Source organism: Salvelinus alpinus, chromosome 1 (genome assembly GCF_045679555.1).
Source record: "Salvelinus alpinus chromosome 1, SLU_Salpinus.1, whole genome shotgun sequence".
Lineage (NCBI taxonomy): Eukaryota > Metazoa > Chordata > Actinopteri > Salmoniformes > Salmonidae > Salvelinus > Salvelinus alpinus.
This window is the reverse complement of record NC_092086.1, coordinates 9,748,498-9,766,544: the sequence shown is the minus strand read 5'-3', so window position 1 is coordinate 9,766,544 and position 18,047 is coordinate 9,748,498. Positions and strand designations below refer to the sequence as shown.

Here is an 18,047-nt window from a genome sequence, read left to right as displayed (position 1 = left end):
CCTGGTACCCCTGCACATTGACTCAGTACTGGTACTCCTTATAGTCTCATTATTACCTCAACTACCTGGTACCCCTGCACATTGACTCAGTACTGGTACTCCTTATAGCCTCATTATTACCTCAACTACCTGGTACCCCTGCACATTGACTCAGTACTGGTACTCCTTATAGTCTCATGATTACCTCAACTACCTGGTACCCTGCACATTGACTCAGTACTGGTACTCCTTATAGTCTCATTATTACCTCAACTACCTGGTACCCCTGCACATTGACTCAGTACTGGTACTCCTTATAGTCTCATTATTACCTCAACTACCTGGTACCCCTGCACATTGACTCAGTACTGGTTCTCCTTATAGTCTCATTATTACCTCAACTACCTGGTACCCCTGCACATTGACTCAGTACTGGTACTCCTTATAGCCTCATTATTGTTATTTTATTTGAAGTAAGCATTTCACAGTAAAGTGTACACCTGTTGTATTCGGCGCATGTGAGAAATACAATTTGATCTGATTTGAAGCTCCCTAGAAAGGCATGAACCTAGGAAGAAACCTAGAGAGGGACCAGGCTCTGAGGGTTGACCAGTCCTCTTCTGTCTGTGCTGGGGAGAGATTATAAGAGAACATGGCCATTAAGTTCAAATCATTCTTCAAGATGTTCAAATGTTCATACATGACTAGCAGTGTCAAACAATAATCACAGTGGTTATAGAGGGTGCAATTGGTCAGTACCTCAGGAGTAAATGTCAGTTGGCTTTTCATAACCGAGCATTCAGAGGTGTTGTCACGACTTCCGCCGAAGTCGGTCCCTCTCCTTGTTCGGGCAGGGTTCGGCGGTCGACATCACCGGTCTTCTAGCCATCGCCGATCCACTTTTCATTTTCCATTTGTTTTTTCTTGTCTTCCCACACACCTGGTTTCAATTCCATCTTTACATGTTGTGTATTTAACCCTCTGCCCCTCCCATTTCCTTGTCCGGAAGTGTTTATTGTAGTGCTTGTGCACATGATGATGCTGGTGTGTAACGGGTTTTGTTTACCCATTCATTTATTGCTCTGTTTATGGTGGTTTTATTTATTGATCTGCGTCGTTGTAAATCAGTTTTTGCTCTCCTGCGCCTGACTTCTCTGCCGCCAGTACGCACCACTTACAGGTGGAGAGAGAGAGAGAGAGAGAGCAGGTTCGGGACAAGGTAACACGTCTGGTGAACAGGTCAGAGTTCATATCCTCAGTCAGACCAGTAGAAACTGGATCAGCAGCACTACAAGGTATCACGTCCGGTGGAGCATGTATCGGTACTGATAGGATCTAAATAAGGGGATCGCTGCTCTCGGATCATTTTTCTCCATTCAAATCTTTCCTTAACCTTTTACGGGGGCAGCCCGACACCGGTACACTTATGACAACATCCAGCTCAAAGTGCAGGGCGCGAAATTCAAAATCTATTTTTTTTAAATATTTAACTTTCACACATTAACAAGTCCAAGACACCAGATGAAAGGTGCACATCTTGTGAATCAAGCCAACATGTCCGATTTTTAAAATGTTTTACAGGGAAGACAAAATATGTAAATCTATTAGCTAACCACGTTAGCAAAAGACACAACTTTTCTAACTCCATCAGTTTCTTACTCCATCAGGTGCTATCACAAATTCGACCAAATAAAGATATAAATAGCCACTAACCAAGAAACAAATTCATCAGATGACAGTCTGATAACATATTTATTGTATAGCATATGTTTTGTTCGAAAAATGTGCATATTTCATGTATAAACCATAGTTTACATTTCAGCTACAATCCGAAATTGCACCGAAAGCAGCCATAATATTTACAGACACCAACGTCAAATAGCTAATTACTCATCATAAAACATTTCTGAAAAATACATAGTCTGCAGCAATTGAAAGACAGGCATCTTGTGATTCCAAACAATATTTCCGATTTATTAAATGTTTTACAGCGAAAAGAAAATGTATCGCTATATTAGCGTAGCTACAATAGACAGACACAATTGGGCGCCCACGGCCAGTTCACATGCACGACAGATATATGAAATAACATCATAAAATGAGTCTTACTTTTGCTGATCTTTCATCAGAATGTTGAAGAAGATGTCCTCTGTCCAGATGAGTCGTTGTTTCGATTCAGAATGGCAAATTTCCCTCTTCAATTAGCATTGGCACTAGCCGAGTGGCATAAATTTCTCCAACGTAAACACAGTCAGAGGACGGAACACGGCAAAACTCCCGAATAAAGTTTCAATAATCTGATTAACTTCTTGCAACTATAGGGGGTGCTGTTCCGCATTAGCATATTTGTGTCTCCAAATTAAACTGCCTCGTGCTAAATTCTTGATCGTACAATATGCATATTATTGTTATTATTGGATAGAAAACAGTCTATAGTTTCTATAGGAGTTGAAATTTTGTCTCTGAGTGGTACAGAACAATTTCTACAGCACTTTTCATGACAGGGTTCAGATTTCAGAAATTTTTACCTCTGATCTGGGGTCTGTTTTTAAGGCGACAGTGAATGCTATGAAGAAACCGACACTGCCTACGTCTTCCTCTGGGTGTCTGTACGTCATCACGTTTTCAATGGAATCGATGGGACGTTCACAGCCATTATAAAAGACGAAAATGTACAGAGACCACCCTTTCTCAACGTGCGCCTGAAGCGTAAAGGACATCGGACCTGCCTCGTTCCAAATCGTTTTTTAGAGAGTGATATTTCTCCGGTCATGTTTTCAGTCGTTATAGTTGTTAAAAACATCATAATGTAGTGAATTTTAACCGTTTTATATCAATTTATATCCGTTTAGTGCGATTTTGAGGAATTTCTTTGTCGTGCACTCTGAAAGTTTGGACACGTTTTAGAGTGTCGGTCGTTGGTGATGGACATTTCGAAGGACAGAGGACATCTATCGACCAAAAGACGTTTATAACATAGAAAGGATACATTGCCCAAGAATATGATGGAAGATCAGCTCAAAGTAAGCAATATTTAATATGATAAACCGTGTTTCTGTCGAAATATTTTAAACGCATATATCGCCATTTTGTTTGGTATAGCTTCACTTGGCCAACCCTGTATTGAAAAGTAAGGATAATTTTAAAAATGTAAATCAGCGGTTGCATTAAGAACTAATTTGTCTTTCGATTCCTGTCAACCCTGTATTTTTTAGTCAAGTATATGATTAGCTTTTAATTAAACTAGATCACTCTGATAGATGACGTCAGACATATTGAGGCTTGATTTCCTAGTATTTTCATTGTGTAACCACGGTTTTGTATGGCTAAATATGCACCTTTTCGAACAAACTGTATATGTATGTTGTAAAATGATGTTACAGGAGTGTCATCGGAAGAATTCTGAGAAGGTTAGTGAAAAAATTAATATCTTTTGGCGGTGGTTACGTTATAGCGCTCTTTGGCTGGAATCGATGCTCTGGTAACGTTGGAACATGTAGTATGCTAACTTATCGATTTATTGTGTTTTCGCTGAAAAACGCTTAGAAAATCTGAAATATGGTCTGAAATCACAAGAACTGGGTCTTTCCATTGCTATGCTTTGTCTATTTTTATGAAATGTTTTATGATGAGTAAATTGGTCATACACGTTGCTCTATCTAGTAATTCTAGTGGATTTGTGATGGTCGGTGCAATTGTAAACTGTGATTTCTACCTGAAATATGCACTTTTTTCTAACAAAAACTATCCTATACCATGAATATGTTATCAGACTGTCATCTGATGGTTTTTTTTATAGGTTATTGGCTATCAATATCTTAGTTGAGCCGAATTGGTGATAGCACCTGAAGGAGTAAGAAACTGATGGAGTTAGAATAGTGGTGTATTTTGCTAACGTGTTTAGCTAATAGATTTACATATTTTGTCTTCCCTGTAAAACATTTTAAAAATCTGAAATGGTGGCTTTATTCACAAGATCTGTATCTTTCATCTGGTGTCTTGGACTTGTGATTTAATGATATTTAGATGCTACTATCTACTTGTGAAGCTATGCTAGCTATGCTAATCAGTGTGTGGGGGGTGGGGGGTGCTCCCGGATCCGGGATTGATACCCGTGAAAGGTTAACTTGAATTAAGACTTATTCTTAGTCATATTCTTCACAGCAGTCAACACTCACATTTTCTAAGCCCAGGTTTCATTGTGTTCTCTCCACCATGTTCCACACTGTAGCGGTAAACAGAAGAACAGACAGTCATTGAGTGATACACCTGAACTCACACACACACACACACACACACACACACACACACACACACACACACACACACACACACACACACACACACACACACACACACACACACACACACACACACACACACAGGGAGGGAATGTTGTGTTTGTTTAATATTGTTTTAGGACTATGCAAATGGACAAAAGGATTAGCCTATGGATTATGAAAACAACAAAAATAAATGTGAAAATGGGAGAGGAGAAATGACTAGAGACAGTGTTGTTTAACTCACTGACCATGACCCATGAGTTCTTCTTACCTTTGTTCAGTAGAAAAGTCTCCCTCTCTAAAGGATATAGGAGGTTCCATAGACCAGTCACTCTTCATGGACACACAGCTGGGTACAGGGGAGGCTGGTCTCTCCTGCTTGATTGGTCTTCAACACAACAGAGACAAACATTACATCTCTCATCTACTCTGAGCTCAGATGGGGAAACATAAGAAGAGTTTCATTCCGAAACGCTATATTTCACTTTTCAGAAATGTTTGAGAATTTGCTTTTATTGTTTAAAGAAATTATGAAAGAGATTGGTGTGTTTTTCACTAGCTCATCATGGAATGCGATTGTTCAATGACAGCCATTTATTTGCATAAAATCTTTCAATTGATGTTTTCATTTCAGAGAGACAAATCGTCATGTTTTTTTTGCTAAATGCTATATATCTGCCTAACTCTCAGAGGAATATGTAGTACTGCTAGGTTTTACACAGTAATACTATATATCTGCCTAACTCTCAGAGAAATCAGTAGTACTGCTAGGTTTTACACAGTAATACTATATATCTGCCCCACGCTCAGAGAAATCAGTAGTACTGCTAGGTTTTACACAGTAATACTATATATCTGCCCCACTCTCAGAGAAATCAGTAGTACTGCTAGGTTTTACACAGTAATAATATATATCTGCCTCACTCTCAGAGAAATCAGTAGTACTGCTAGGTTTTACACAGTCAAATATGACCGACCGGTTCGCTTCAGTCTTATGTAGCAACATTTGAAATTGTGTTTTTCAGATTGGATAAAAGTAGAACCTCAGGGCAAAAAATGGTATATCATACACTACAGTTGAGGAACAATGGGAAAGAAATTCTACTATGAAAAATGATAAACTTGTAACCTCACTTTTGAGAAAATGGCCTGTTCTTTTTCTACACAATTTTTTCACTAACCTTCTCAGAATTCTTCAGATGACAGTCCTATAACATCATATTACACAATGCATATAGAGTTTGTTCGAAAATGTGCATATTTAGCGGCACAAATCGTGGTTATACAATGAGAAAAGTAGCAAAGCTGCCCAGAAAATGGCAGGAGAAATCTTTGAAGAGGCACCTATTCTAATCAGTAACTATTCCAAAACTTGACTAAAAAATACAGGATGGACAGCAATTGAAAGACAAATTAGTTCTTAATGCAATCGCTGGGTTACATTTTTTAAATTAACGTTACTTCAAGCATACAGCGTGCGCTAAAGCGAGACCGCACCATAATTCATGGCGGAATAATTATTTGACATTTGTCAACATAAGTACGAATTAACAGCATAAAGACTGCTTACTATTAGCTGGGCTTCCATCAGAATCTTGGGCAAGGGTTCCTTTCTCCAGAACAATCGTCTTTGGGTTGAAAGATGTCCACTTGTCCGGTCGAAATAGCCGCTAATGTTAGCCACCAACTGGAGAGGTGTCCAACTCGTGAACGCGCATGACAAAGAAATCCCAGAAAATCGCAATAAACTGCTATCGGTTTAAATTAACTACCTTATGATGTCTTTAACACCTATAACGAATAAAAACATGACCGGAGATATAGAACTACTAAAACGAAAGCGTTTGCAGGACGCCATTGTGATGTCTTCTTGCGTCAGGCGCACCGTTGAAAAGGACGGTACTTCCGTTCCACGGTCTTATAAAGGGCCCCAGATTGCGCAATCCACTCCATTCAAAATCTCCCCGCTTACTGACATCTAGAGGAAGACGTATGCAGTGCATGTAGCCCGATGGCTTACATGGGGACTTATAAACTGGCCTCAGAACAGGGACCTCGATTTCTGAAATCTCACTCCCTGACAGGAAATGTGCTGCAGAATGAGTTCTGTTTCACTCAGAGACATAATTCAAACGGTTTTAGAAACTAGAGAGTGTTTTCTATCCAATAGTAATAATAATATGCATATTGTACGAGCAAGAATTGAGTACGAGGCAGTTTAATTTGGGAACTCATTTTTACAAAGTCGAAATGGCGCCCCAATAGGCTCAAGAAGTTAAGTCATTTTCATTGTTTGTTATGCTATAAATGGTTATTTTATGGCTGTAAGTGGTAAAATGAACTAGAAAATTTTATATTTTGCAATTCTGAGAAATTACTACTTTAGTAAGGAATTACACATTATTCAGTACTACTGCAGTTACAACATAATTCCAATAGATGGCAGCTTAAGACCACAAATGACATTTCAGAAGATTAGTTTAGTTTTCTCCCTGGATACACCACCACTCCCCCTCACAGGAAAACTCCTGTGTGCTTCTTTCTGTCCCTTTCCACACTGCTAACGCAAGAGGAAGCACTGAGAAAGCATTTAACAGATTACTGTGAAGTAATATAATGATGATTCATGTTTATTATCACCTGTTTTTATCTGAAAGCGAAGGGCATGTTGAGGTAAATTTATTAACCGGGAGGGTTGAATTATGTAATTTATTGGTGGGCTGGAAGACACACTCTTGTATTTTCTATTCTGAGGTTGTTTAATCGCAATATCAGATATTAAAATATATTTTTCAATAATGTATGTATACTGAGGTTGAGGTTCTGACTAGTGTGATTATTTACCCAGGGTTCAATACCTGCTATAGTCACTATTTCTTTGCTCTCCCAAAAGCAACACAGCCCTAATACAAGATATATAGCTGACTAAAGTAATGAGACCATTTTAGAAAATCATGGGACATATAGTCTGTGGTTTCATGCTATTTTATGTCAATCATATTGCTGCTTGTAGCCTATAACTGATGCTTCATGGTCTTATGCTGCCATCTATTGGAAATATTTAGAAATTATTTCACGTACAGACATTGGTGATGCAGCTGAGAACTGTTTTTTTCTTGTTAATTCCTTAGATCTCAAACCTGCCCCATCTATCCCAAGACAATTGCTGGACTTTCACATAGAGGTTTCCAGGTCACCCAGTTCAAACCACATTTGAAAAATAGAACTAATTTGGCTTGTTTATCAAGTGTTCTGCCTTGCAATAATAAATATCATAAAAGGGCCCTAGAATTAGGGTTAAGGGTTAAGGGTTAGGGGTTAAGGCTAAAATAGGTAATACATAGGGTTAGAGTTTCTGTATAGCACTTTGTGACATCTGCTGATGTAAAAAGGGCTTTATAAATACTTTTGATTGATTGTTAGGTTTAGGGGTTTTAAGGCAAAAAACAGTATGGGTTTATAGCTCTCTTGCTATAGACCTGTGGCCTTCTGTGGGTACTACATAACTCATTCGCGACACCTGCTAGGCTCATAATCTGAGGTAGCAACTGAGTCAGATCTACAAATCAATGAGCTAGACCTGTCCATTTGGTTTGTACCTCAGTGAACCTGCGCAGCATTCGCTCAATTTGATGCCTACAAACGAACATTTCGATACATATCAAATTACCCAGCAGCCATTTAGAAACAACAAGTCGTCAAAAAGAGTGTAATTTCTTCATTAAAACATTTCTTCAGGCTGTTTAAATCTGCCACATCTTGAAAAATACGACATGTGTTTTGTTTTGATTGTTCTGAAAACAAATATGGTTCAAATGCTTAATGTTTGATGGCGCCAGGCATCACAACTGGGTTACCTGACCCTTTAAGGGAACGAGGGCAGTATTAAAAAGTTTGGATGAAAAGCGTGCCCAAAGTAAACTGCCTGTTACTCAGGCCCAGAAGCTAGGATATGCACACGCATGGTAGTATTGGATTGAAAACACTCTAAAGTTTCCAAAACTGTTCAAATAACTGTTTAAATAATAAAACACTGATATGGAAAACCTGAGGAAAATCCATCCAGGAAGTTTATGATTATTTTGATGTGAGTGTTTTTCCATTGAAAGCCTATTGACCATATACGTGGATAGGACCAGATTGTAGTTCATTTGGCTTCCACTAGATGTCAACAGTCTTTAGACATTGTTTCAGGCTTGTATTCTGAGAAATGAAGAAGAATGACAGCATTTCATGAGTGGTCGGGTCGAACTAGAGCTTTTTTCGCGCGTAACTGGGAGTGGGCCCTCTGTTCTTTTTCCTTTGTATAGAATTTTTTGGGGGATATAAAGAAGGACTTTATCGAACAAAACAAACATTTAATGTGTAACATGGAGTCTTGTGAGTGCAACTATATGAAGATCATCAAAGGTAAGTGATTAATTTTATCGCTATTTCTGACTTTCGTGACTCCTCTACTTGGCTGAAAAATTATTGTATGCTTTTGTATGCGGGGCGCTGTCCTCAGATAATCGCATGGTATGCTTTCGCTGTAAAGCCTTTTTGAAATCTGACACAGCGGCTGGATTAACAAGTTCATCTTTATTTTGATGTATGACACTTGTATCTTCATGAAAGTTAAATATTTATATTTCTGTAATTTGAATTTCGCGCTCTGCAATTTCACCAGATGTTGTCGAGGTGTCCCACTAGCGGGATGCCTATCCCAAAGAGGTTTTAACGTGTACACAGTTGAACAGTGAGTTCTCATAAAGTAGCCGTAACCTTGTTAATAATAAGCTGAGGTCAATGTTCACGGTTAATGCAGACAGGTTTCATTGCCAACCATAGCAAAGCTGCCATTGTGACGCAGAACAATGATCTGGGAATAGAATGTTCAGAAGGAGAGTTGGTGCCACGGTGCTCAATACAACTAATAGGAGCTGGCAGGGTGATAAATGACCTGAAATAAGGTCTGTTTTTTCACAATTACCTCATAACTAGGGACATATGGTAATGTTATGAAACTGGCGAATGCAATGAACTAGTCATTAGGGAAAAAAAGTAATGTGTCTAGCATACTTGAGGCACCCCGAAAATAATATCAAAAAGTTTGGTCCTTGGACACAGAGGGGTTAAACACTAAAGTTACCGTCCATCTAGTGAAGAGAGGAGAACCGGACAGAGGTAGCCAGCATCCGTCAACGAGAGAGGCAGAAGCCCTCAACGGGATTTAACAGGAGGATAAAACAACTGGGGAGCTCCATCGGTCCACAAGAAATGCAGGCAGCCGGAAATGATGTAGTGGTAGCTAGGATAACTAGGATGCTGCTGGTATAGTAGCTAGCTAGCTTATCTAGCTGTACCGACTAACTTGGCTAGCTAGCAGGTCTTTCGGCTGACCCTCGTCTCGAGGATGATGACGAATCCAGTGAACCACAAAATGAAACAAGGATAGAGAGCGAAAAGGATCTGGCTACACTCATACTGTCCCTGACTGTAAAGCAAAAAGCTAATTGAACAATAGACTTCGCCGTCTCAACACTGTAGTGAACTCCGTCGTTATTCTGAGATCTGGGACCATGTCCACAAAGCGTCTCAGAGTAGAGAATTGGTCGTATAAGTGCTGAGAATAAAGACATTTTACACTTATGGGTATAAATTAAAGCTATGCATGAAGTCTCTAGTCCCACCTAGTCAGCAGATATTTAGGATACCTCGTGAGCTGTCCTAAGAAGTTAAGAGTTAACAGCAGGTGTCTTGATAATACTATAGAATAATGCAGCGAGTCAGTGGTTCCTGCGCCACATGTAATTGCTCTCTGGGATATGTTGGACGCTACCTGGCCAAAAGCCAGTGAAAATGCAGAGCGCCAAATTCAAATAAATTACTATAAAAATCTAACTTTCATTAAATCACACATGCAAGATAGCAAATTAAAGCTACACTTGTTGTGAATCCAGCCAACATGTCAGATTTCAAAAAGGCTTTTCGGCGAAAGCAAACAATGGTATTATCTGAGGATAGCACCCCAGTAAACAAAGAGAGAGAAGCATATTTCAACCCTTCTGGCGCGACACAAAACACAGATATAAAAATATAATTCATGCCTTACCTTTGACGAGCTTCTTTTGTTGGCACTCCAATATGTCCCATTAACATCACAAATGGTATTTTTGTTCGATTAATTCCGTCGATATATATCCAAAATGTCAATTTATTTGGCACGTTTGATCCAGAAAAACACCGGCTCCAACTTGCGCAACGTGACTACAAAATATCTCAAACATTACCTGTAAACTTTGCCAAAACATTTCAAACTACTTTTGTAATACAATTTTTGGTAGTTTTTAACGTAAATAATCAATAAAATTGAAGACGGGATGATCTGTGTTCAATACAGGAGGAAAACAAACTGTAGCTAGCTTTCTGGTCACGCGCCTCTATCTAACAGTACACTTGAAGTTACCCTCGTTCTGAACAGTGCTACTTCTTTATTACACAAAGGAAAAACCTCAACCAATTTCTAAAGACTGTTGACATCCAGTGGAAGCGGTAGGAACTGCAAGAACGTTTCTTAGAAATCTGGATTCCCAAGGAAAACCATTGAAAAGAGAGTGACCTAAAAAAAGAAAAATCTGAATGGTTTGTCCTCGGGGTTTCGCCTGCTAAATAAGTTCTGTTATACTCACAGACATGATTCAAACAGTTTTAGAAACTTCAGAGTGTTTTCTATCCAAATCTACTAATAATATGCATATCTTATCTTCTGGGGATGAGTAGCAGGCAGTTGAATTTGGGCATGATTTTCATCCAAAATACCGAATGCTGCCCCCTATCCTAGAGAAGTAAAAAATAATGTTTTGTATATCTATATGATCAATCCATAAATAAAATAGACCTACATGCAACAGTATGTCTTGTGCTTTTGGCAATGATTTATGTATAACAAGTGATACCATTTTGTCTTAATTTTGGCAGATTAACTCATGCTTATTTTGGAAGATTAACTCAGGTTTTCGCCCAGCGGCTAAGGAGTAGGAGCTGAGGCAGGAGTTGGACTTGTGGTTGAAAGGTGGCTGATTCGAATCCCTGGCCGGGTGTCCCTTTGGAGCGCAACATCACATTGTTAAAAAACAATCCTAAATTGGACGTGGATATAAAAGTGGCAATTGAAGGATTCTAGGGAGTAATATGTGTTCCATGAAAATGAACATTGTATGCAATGTCGTAGGCAACATTATTGGCAAGGGACTTGATGCCTACTATGCCAAAGCTATTTAGAGTTGTTAAACGGGTGTGAAGAGTGTGTTGATATAACGGTTATATTGTCAAAAGTCTGCTTGTAACAACGATCAGAAATGGTAAACAAAATATGCATTCCATTATATTAGGCAATAATTAAGAGTAGGCAAAGTGGTCGTGTCGTGAAAATTCTATCAAATGTCTCACATTGCAACGAGTACAGTCAGGGTGCCGTGGAACCCCTGCAGTACCTCCACAGACCCCGGATTGAGAACCCCTGCAGTACCTCCACAGACCCCGGATTGAGAACCCCTGCAGTACCTCCACAGACCCCGGATTGAGAACCCCTGCAGTACCTCCACAGACCCCGGATTGAGAACCCCTGCAGTACCTCCACAGACCCCGGATTGAGAACCCCTGCTGTACCTCCACAGACCCCGGATTGAGAACCCCTGCAGTACCTCCACAGACCCCGGATTGAGAACCCCTGCAGTACCTCCACAGACCCCGGATTGAGAACCCCTGCAGTACCTCCACAGACCCCGGATTGAGAACCCCTGCAGTACCTCCACAGACCCCGGATTGAGAACCCCTGCAGTACCTCCACAGACCCCGGATTGAGAACCCCTGCAGTACCTCCACAGACCCCGGATTGATAACCCCTGCAGTACCTCCACAGACCCTGGATTGAGAACCCCTGCAGTACCTCCACAGACCCCGGACTGAGAACCCCTGCAGTACCTCCACAGACCCCGGATTGAGAACCCCTGCAGTACCTCCACAGACCCCGGATTGAGAACCCCTGCAGTACCTCCACAGACCCCAGATTGAGAACCCCTGCAGTACCTCCACAGACCCCGGACTGAGAACCCCTGCAGTACCTCCACAGACCCCAGATTGAGAACCCCTGATTTAGCAGATGCTCTTATCCAGAGTGATTTACAGTAAGTGCATTCATCTTAAAAAAGCTAATTATTTTGGAAATAAACTTAATCAAATCTTCATAACATTTTCATCTTACCTCTTAGCTTTGGTGTCATGTCCCCCAGAGAGATGCATTTTAGAGGCAGGGCCGCCCTCCTCTCTCTTCCCAGAGAGACTCATTTTAGAGCACTGACCCCTAAACAGAGATCCAGCATGTTGGTTGTGGTTAACACAGTGACAACTAAACAGAGATCCAACATGTTGGTTGTGGTTAACACAGTAACAACTAATAATTGATTGTCATTTGTTCTTATTTATTCATTATCTCTTTGATAAATAAAACATTTAACTAACAGACATAGAAACAGTCAGGTGATTTAATGCATCACATGAACATGTAGTTGTGACATTTCATCTCCATGGTAACTGTCAATAATAATAATAAGTCACTGTTTGTTAAGGTAGTTATAGACAGTACAGCAACAATAATAATAATAATAATAATAAGTCACTGTTTGTTAAGGTAGTTCTAGACAGTACAACAACACAAGGCCATGTCTCACACTTATTTGTATTCATTAAAAGTAGGATATTTATTGTCTTTCAATCTGTTATTTTCTCAACATATCTGAGAATGTAGACAGAAGGGCTAAAACGGACATGATTGATCTGAGGGGGAAATCATTGATCCATTCAGAAAGGTTTTTTGCATCAAGTAAGAGATGTTAAATCATGTAAAGTAGACTAGGTTATAATGTATAGTAGTGGGTTGTTAGTGATATGTAGATGTTATATTATGTAAAGTAGACTAGGTTATAATGTATAGTAGTGGGTTGTTAGTGATATGTAGATGTTATATTATGTAAAGTAGACTAGGTTATAATGTATAATAGTGGGGTGTTAGTGATATGTAGATGTTATATTATGTAAAGTAGACTAGGTTATAATGTATAATAGTGGACTGTTAGTGATATGTAGATGTTATATTATGTAAAGTAGACTAGGTTATAATGTATAGTAGTGGGTTGTTAGTGATATGTAGATGTTATATTATGTAAAGTAGGCTAGGTTATAATGTATAGTAGTGGGTTGTTAGTGATATGTAGATTTTATATTATGTAAAGTAGACTAGGTTATAATGTATAGTAGTGGTTTGTTAGTGATATGCAGATCAAGGTCTATACCTCGGCTATAGCCTACATATCATAGATGACCAGCCTAAACCTGTTCAGGTCAGTTCACATAATGTTATAGGCCTACCAGTAGCAGGACAGAGAATGTACTGTATATAACCTACATATCATAGATGGCCAGTCTAAACCTGTTCAGATCAGTTCACATAATGTTATAGTCCTACCAGTAGCAGGACAGAGAATGTACTGTATATAACCTACATATCATAGATGACCAGTCTAAACCTGTTCAGGTCAGTTCACATAATGTTATAGGCCTGCCAGTAGCAGGACAAAGCATCTACACTGTATATACAAAAGTATATGGACACCCCTTCAATTAGTGGATTCGGCTACTTCAGCCACACCCGTTGCTGACAGGTGTATAAAATCGAGCAGACAGCCATGCAATCTCCATAGACAAACATTGGCAGTAGAATGACCCGTACTGAAGAGCTCAGTGACTTTCAACGTGGCACCATCATAGGATGCCACCTTTCCAACAAGTCAGTTCGTCAAATCCCTGCCCTGCTAGAGCTGCCCCGGTCAACTGTAAGTGCTGTTATTGTGAAGTGGAAACGTCTAGGAGCAACAACGGCTCAACTGTGAAGTGGAAGGCCACACAAGTTCACAGAACGGGCCCGCCGAGTGCAGAAGAGCATAAAAATGGTCTGTCCTCGGTTGCAACACTCACTACCAAGTTCCAAACTGCAACGTCAACAAAATAACTGTTCGTCGGGAGCTTCATGAAATGGGTTTCCATGACAGAGCAGCCGCACACAAGATCACCATGCGCAATGCCAAGCATCTGCTTGAGTGGTGTAAAGCTCGCCGCCATTGGACTCTGGAGCAGTGGAAACGTGTTCGTTGGAGTTATGAATCACGCTTCACCATCTGGCAGTCCGACGGACTAATCTGGGTTTGGCAGATGGCAGGAAAACACTACCTGCCCTAATTCATAGTGCCAACTGTAAAGTTTGGTGGAGGAGGAATAATGGTCTGGGGTGGTTCGGGCCTTTCCAGTGTATTGAAGTCAACTGCATAAAATAACATTCTAGACAATTCTAGTGTTCCAACTTTGTGGCAACAGTTTGGGGAAGTCCCTTTCCTGTTTCAGCATGACAATGTCCCCGTGCACAAAGCGAGGTCCATACAGAAATGGCTTGTCGAGATCGGTGTGGAACTACTTGACTGGCCTGCACAGAGCCCTGACCTCAACTACATCGAACACCTTTGGGATGAATTGGAACGCCGACTGCGAGCCAGGCCTAATCACCCAACATCAGTGCCCGACCTCCCTAATGCTCTTGTGGCTGAATGGAAGCAAGTCCCTGCAGCAATGTTCCAACATCTAGTGGAAAGCCTTCCCAGAAGAGTGGAGGCTGTTATAGCAGCAAAGGGGGGACCAACTCCATATTAATGCCTATGATTTTGGAATGAGATGTTCGACTAGCAGGTGTCCACATTTTGGTCATGTAGTGTATAAAGCCTAATCTAAATCAAATCAAATCAAATCAAATGTTATTGGTCACAATGTCTGAGTGGCATAGACTAAGATACAGTAGAATAGTATAGAATGCAGTATATACATATGAGATGAGTAATACATAGACTAAGATACAGTAGAATAGTATAGAATACAGTATATACATATGAGATGAGTAATGCATAGACTAAGATACAGTAGAATAGTATAGAATATAGTATATACATAAGAGATGAGTAATACATAGACTAAGATACAGTAGAATAGTATAGAATACAGTATATACATATGAGATGAGTAATGCATAGACTAAGATACAGTAGAATAGTATAGAATACAGTATATACATATGAGATGAGTAATGCCAGATATTTATAGCCGAGGCCAGATTCTTTTCACAACATTTCCAACGGAGACCATCAGGTTGGTCGGCATGATTAGTGATCATACTGTAGCTCAAACCTACTGTGACTGTTGAATGTCTGACGACGACCTAACTTTATAATAGTTCGTAGCCTACCTACCAGAATCTGCCCGTCTTTCCTTCAAATCAACACATTTATCTGTCTTCTAATGCAGTGGTGTAAAGTACTTCAGTAAAAATACTTTAAAGTACTACTTAAGTTGTTTTCTGGGTATCTGTCCTTTACTAAACAATTTATATTTTTAACAACTTTTACCTTTACTTCACTACAGTCATAAAGAAAATGATGTAATTTTTACTCCGTACATTTTCCCTGACACCCAAAAGTACTCGTTACGTTTTGAATGCTTAGCAGGACAGGAAAATGGTCCCCTATGCCTCTGATCTGGCGGACTCACTAAACAGAGAACATCCCTGGTCATCCCTACTGCCTCTTATCTGGCAGACTCACTAAACACAAATGCTTTGTTTTTAAATGATGTCTGAGTGTTGGAGTGTGACCCTGGCTATCCGTAAATTAAAATAACAAGAAAATTGTGCTGTCTGGTTTGCTTAATAAAATTATTTTTAAATTATTACTACTTTACATTTACTTTTGATACTTAATTATATTTAAAACCAAATACTTTTAGACTTTTACTGAAGTAGTATTTTACTGGGTGACTTTCACTTTTACTTGAGTCATGTTCTATGAAGGAATCTTTCCTTTTACTCCAGTTTGAGAACTGAGTTCTGTTTCCACCGCTGTTCTAACGTTCCATATGAGACACAGTTTCAACAGACATTCTGGAACTGCGTCGGCTACAAAGTTACTTTACATTTCATATCAGGAAATAAAGTAACGGTCACTGGGTGAATTTGTTTTGCATTGCCCGGCTCCCCGGGTGAGCAGAGTTTGCACATTTTAGACCATTCCATTGGTCCTTAAAATAAATGTCCACTCCCCTGTAGCACCGGGCCATGCAAAACGAACTTCCCACTGTCGCAGCGCACTGAGACACAGAGTTCTAAACCCAGACGCGTTTCTTCAAGACATCTCTCTTACATTATTTTTGATAAACATATAATTTACTCGAAACCAAGTGTTTTTTTCCTCCAAAATGTGAGTTACTTTAGGACTTTAATAATTGTAAGCAGTCTTACAAACCCAAAAGGTTTTAATTTGAGAAAGTTTAATATTTGAGGCATACAAATGAACAGTCTTAAAATATTTGATGATTAGTTGAATCAGGTGTGTAAGTGCTGGTAAGAACAAAAGGATTGAGAAACCCTGAGATAAACATAAAACCATATCATTGAAAAGCTCCTCCACCATCTTTACCAGACGTTTTACTGATAACATGTCGGCCTACTGATTAGTTTCCACTTTGAAAACTGCTGTCTGTCAGCAACTCAGCTCAAGTACCAGTTCTACTAACTAGTAATATCTCATTCCAGATATTCATTCTGTTACTCTGTCCTTTAGAATAGATTATTGTTCAGAAATACTTACTTTATTTTTCAAAAATCTCCATATAGTGTTTTCTGCTCTGTCGTCTCAAAATGGATCCTTTCCAAAAGAACAACTTTACTTTCTGTTTCAGCTCAGCCGTCTCCCCACCCTGATAATAAAGTGTTTTATTGGTATCTTCCACTAGATGGGAGTAAACACCTGGTGTAACTGGACTTTACAACTATGTGTTCTGATTCATACAGGCAGTGTCCCAGAGGAGGAGGATCAGGTCCCCCTGTCCATGTAATCTGATTCATTATGATATAGGATCAGGTCCCCCTGTCCATGTAATCTGATACATTATGATCTAGGATCAGGTCCCCCCTCTCCATGTAATCTGATTCATTATGATCTAGGATCAGGTCTCCCTCTCCATGTAATCTGATTCATTATGGTCTAGGATCAGGTCCCTCTCTCCATGTAATCTGATTCATTAGGATCTAGGATCAGGTCCCCCCCTCCATATAATCTGATTCATTATAATCTAGGATCAGGTCCTCCTCTCCATATAACCTGATTCATTATGTAATCTGATTCATTATAATCTAGGATCAGGTCCTCCTCTCTATGTAATCTGATTCATTATGATCTAAAAGACTAAACTGATCCTAGATCAGCTCTCCTACTCTTTATGGATATTGTCACTGGTGACTCTTCAAGATGAGGATCATGATTTGTAAAACAAGCTTTATTCTTTAAGAATCAATGAATAACTTTCGGCAATGTCTTCAGTAACCGAGTATTCCAGGCACTCTCTTTTTATGAACCAGTTGCTATTAAATGAACGTTTTTGGACAGAAAACCTGCGGCTACGATAGGATTCCAGGCTAATCTGGGATGCACCTCTGTTCCAAGATAATCAGGAACAGTCGGAGGTGGAGGGGGCTGTGGAGCCATTATCCTGACGGAGCTTGTGGAAGGGTGGGTAGACTCTGGACACGGAGATAACTGGAGCTCAGCAGTATCATCACTGTTGGGCTTGTGGAAGGGTGGGTAGACTCTGGACACGGAGATAACTGTAGCTCAGCAGTATCATCACTGTTGGGCTTGTGGAAGGGTGGGA

At 39.8% G+C, this 18,047-nt stretch overlaps 1 long non-coding RNA gene across 2 annotated transcripts; it reads right to left on the bottom strand.

Moving 5' to 3' along the window:
• Positions 1-481: 481 nt before the first annotated feature.
• LOC139569622 (uncharacterized) lies at positions 482-17,419 on the bottom strand. 2 transcript variants are annotated; one of them, XR_011673922.1, is made up of 5 exons: positions 16,985-17,419; positions 12,508-12,606; positions 4,534-4,650; positions 4,158-4,204; positions 482-608 (listed from the first exon to the last, which is right to left on the bottom strand). It is a non-coding gene; the product is annotated as an uncharacterized lncRNA (long non-coding RNA). The 2 variants fall into 2 exon arrangements; XR_011673915.1 differs by lacking the exon at positions 482-608 and having other exon boundaries at positions 3,536-4,204; positions 16,985-17,402.
• Between the last annotated feature and the right edge of the window lie 628 nt (positions 17,420-18,047).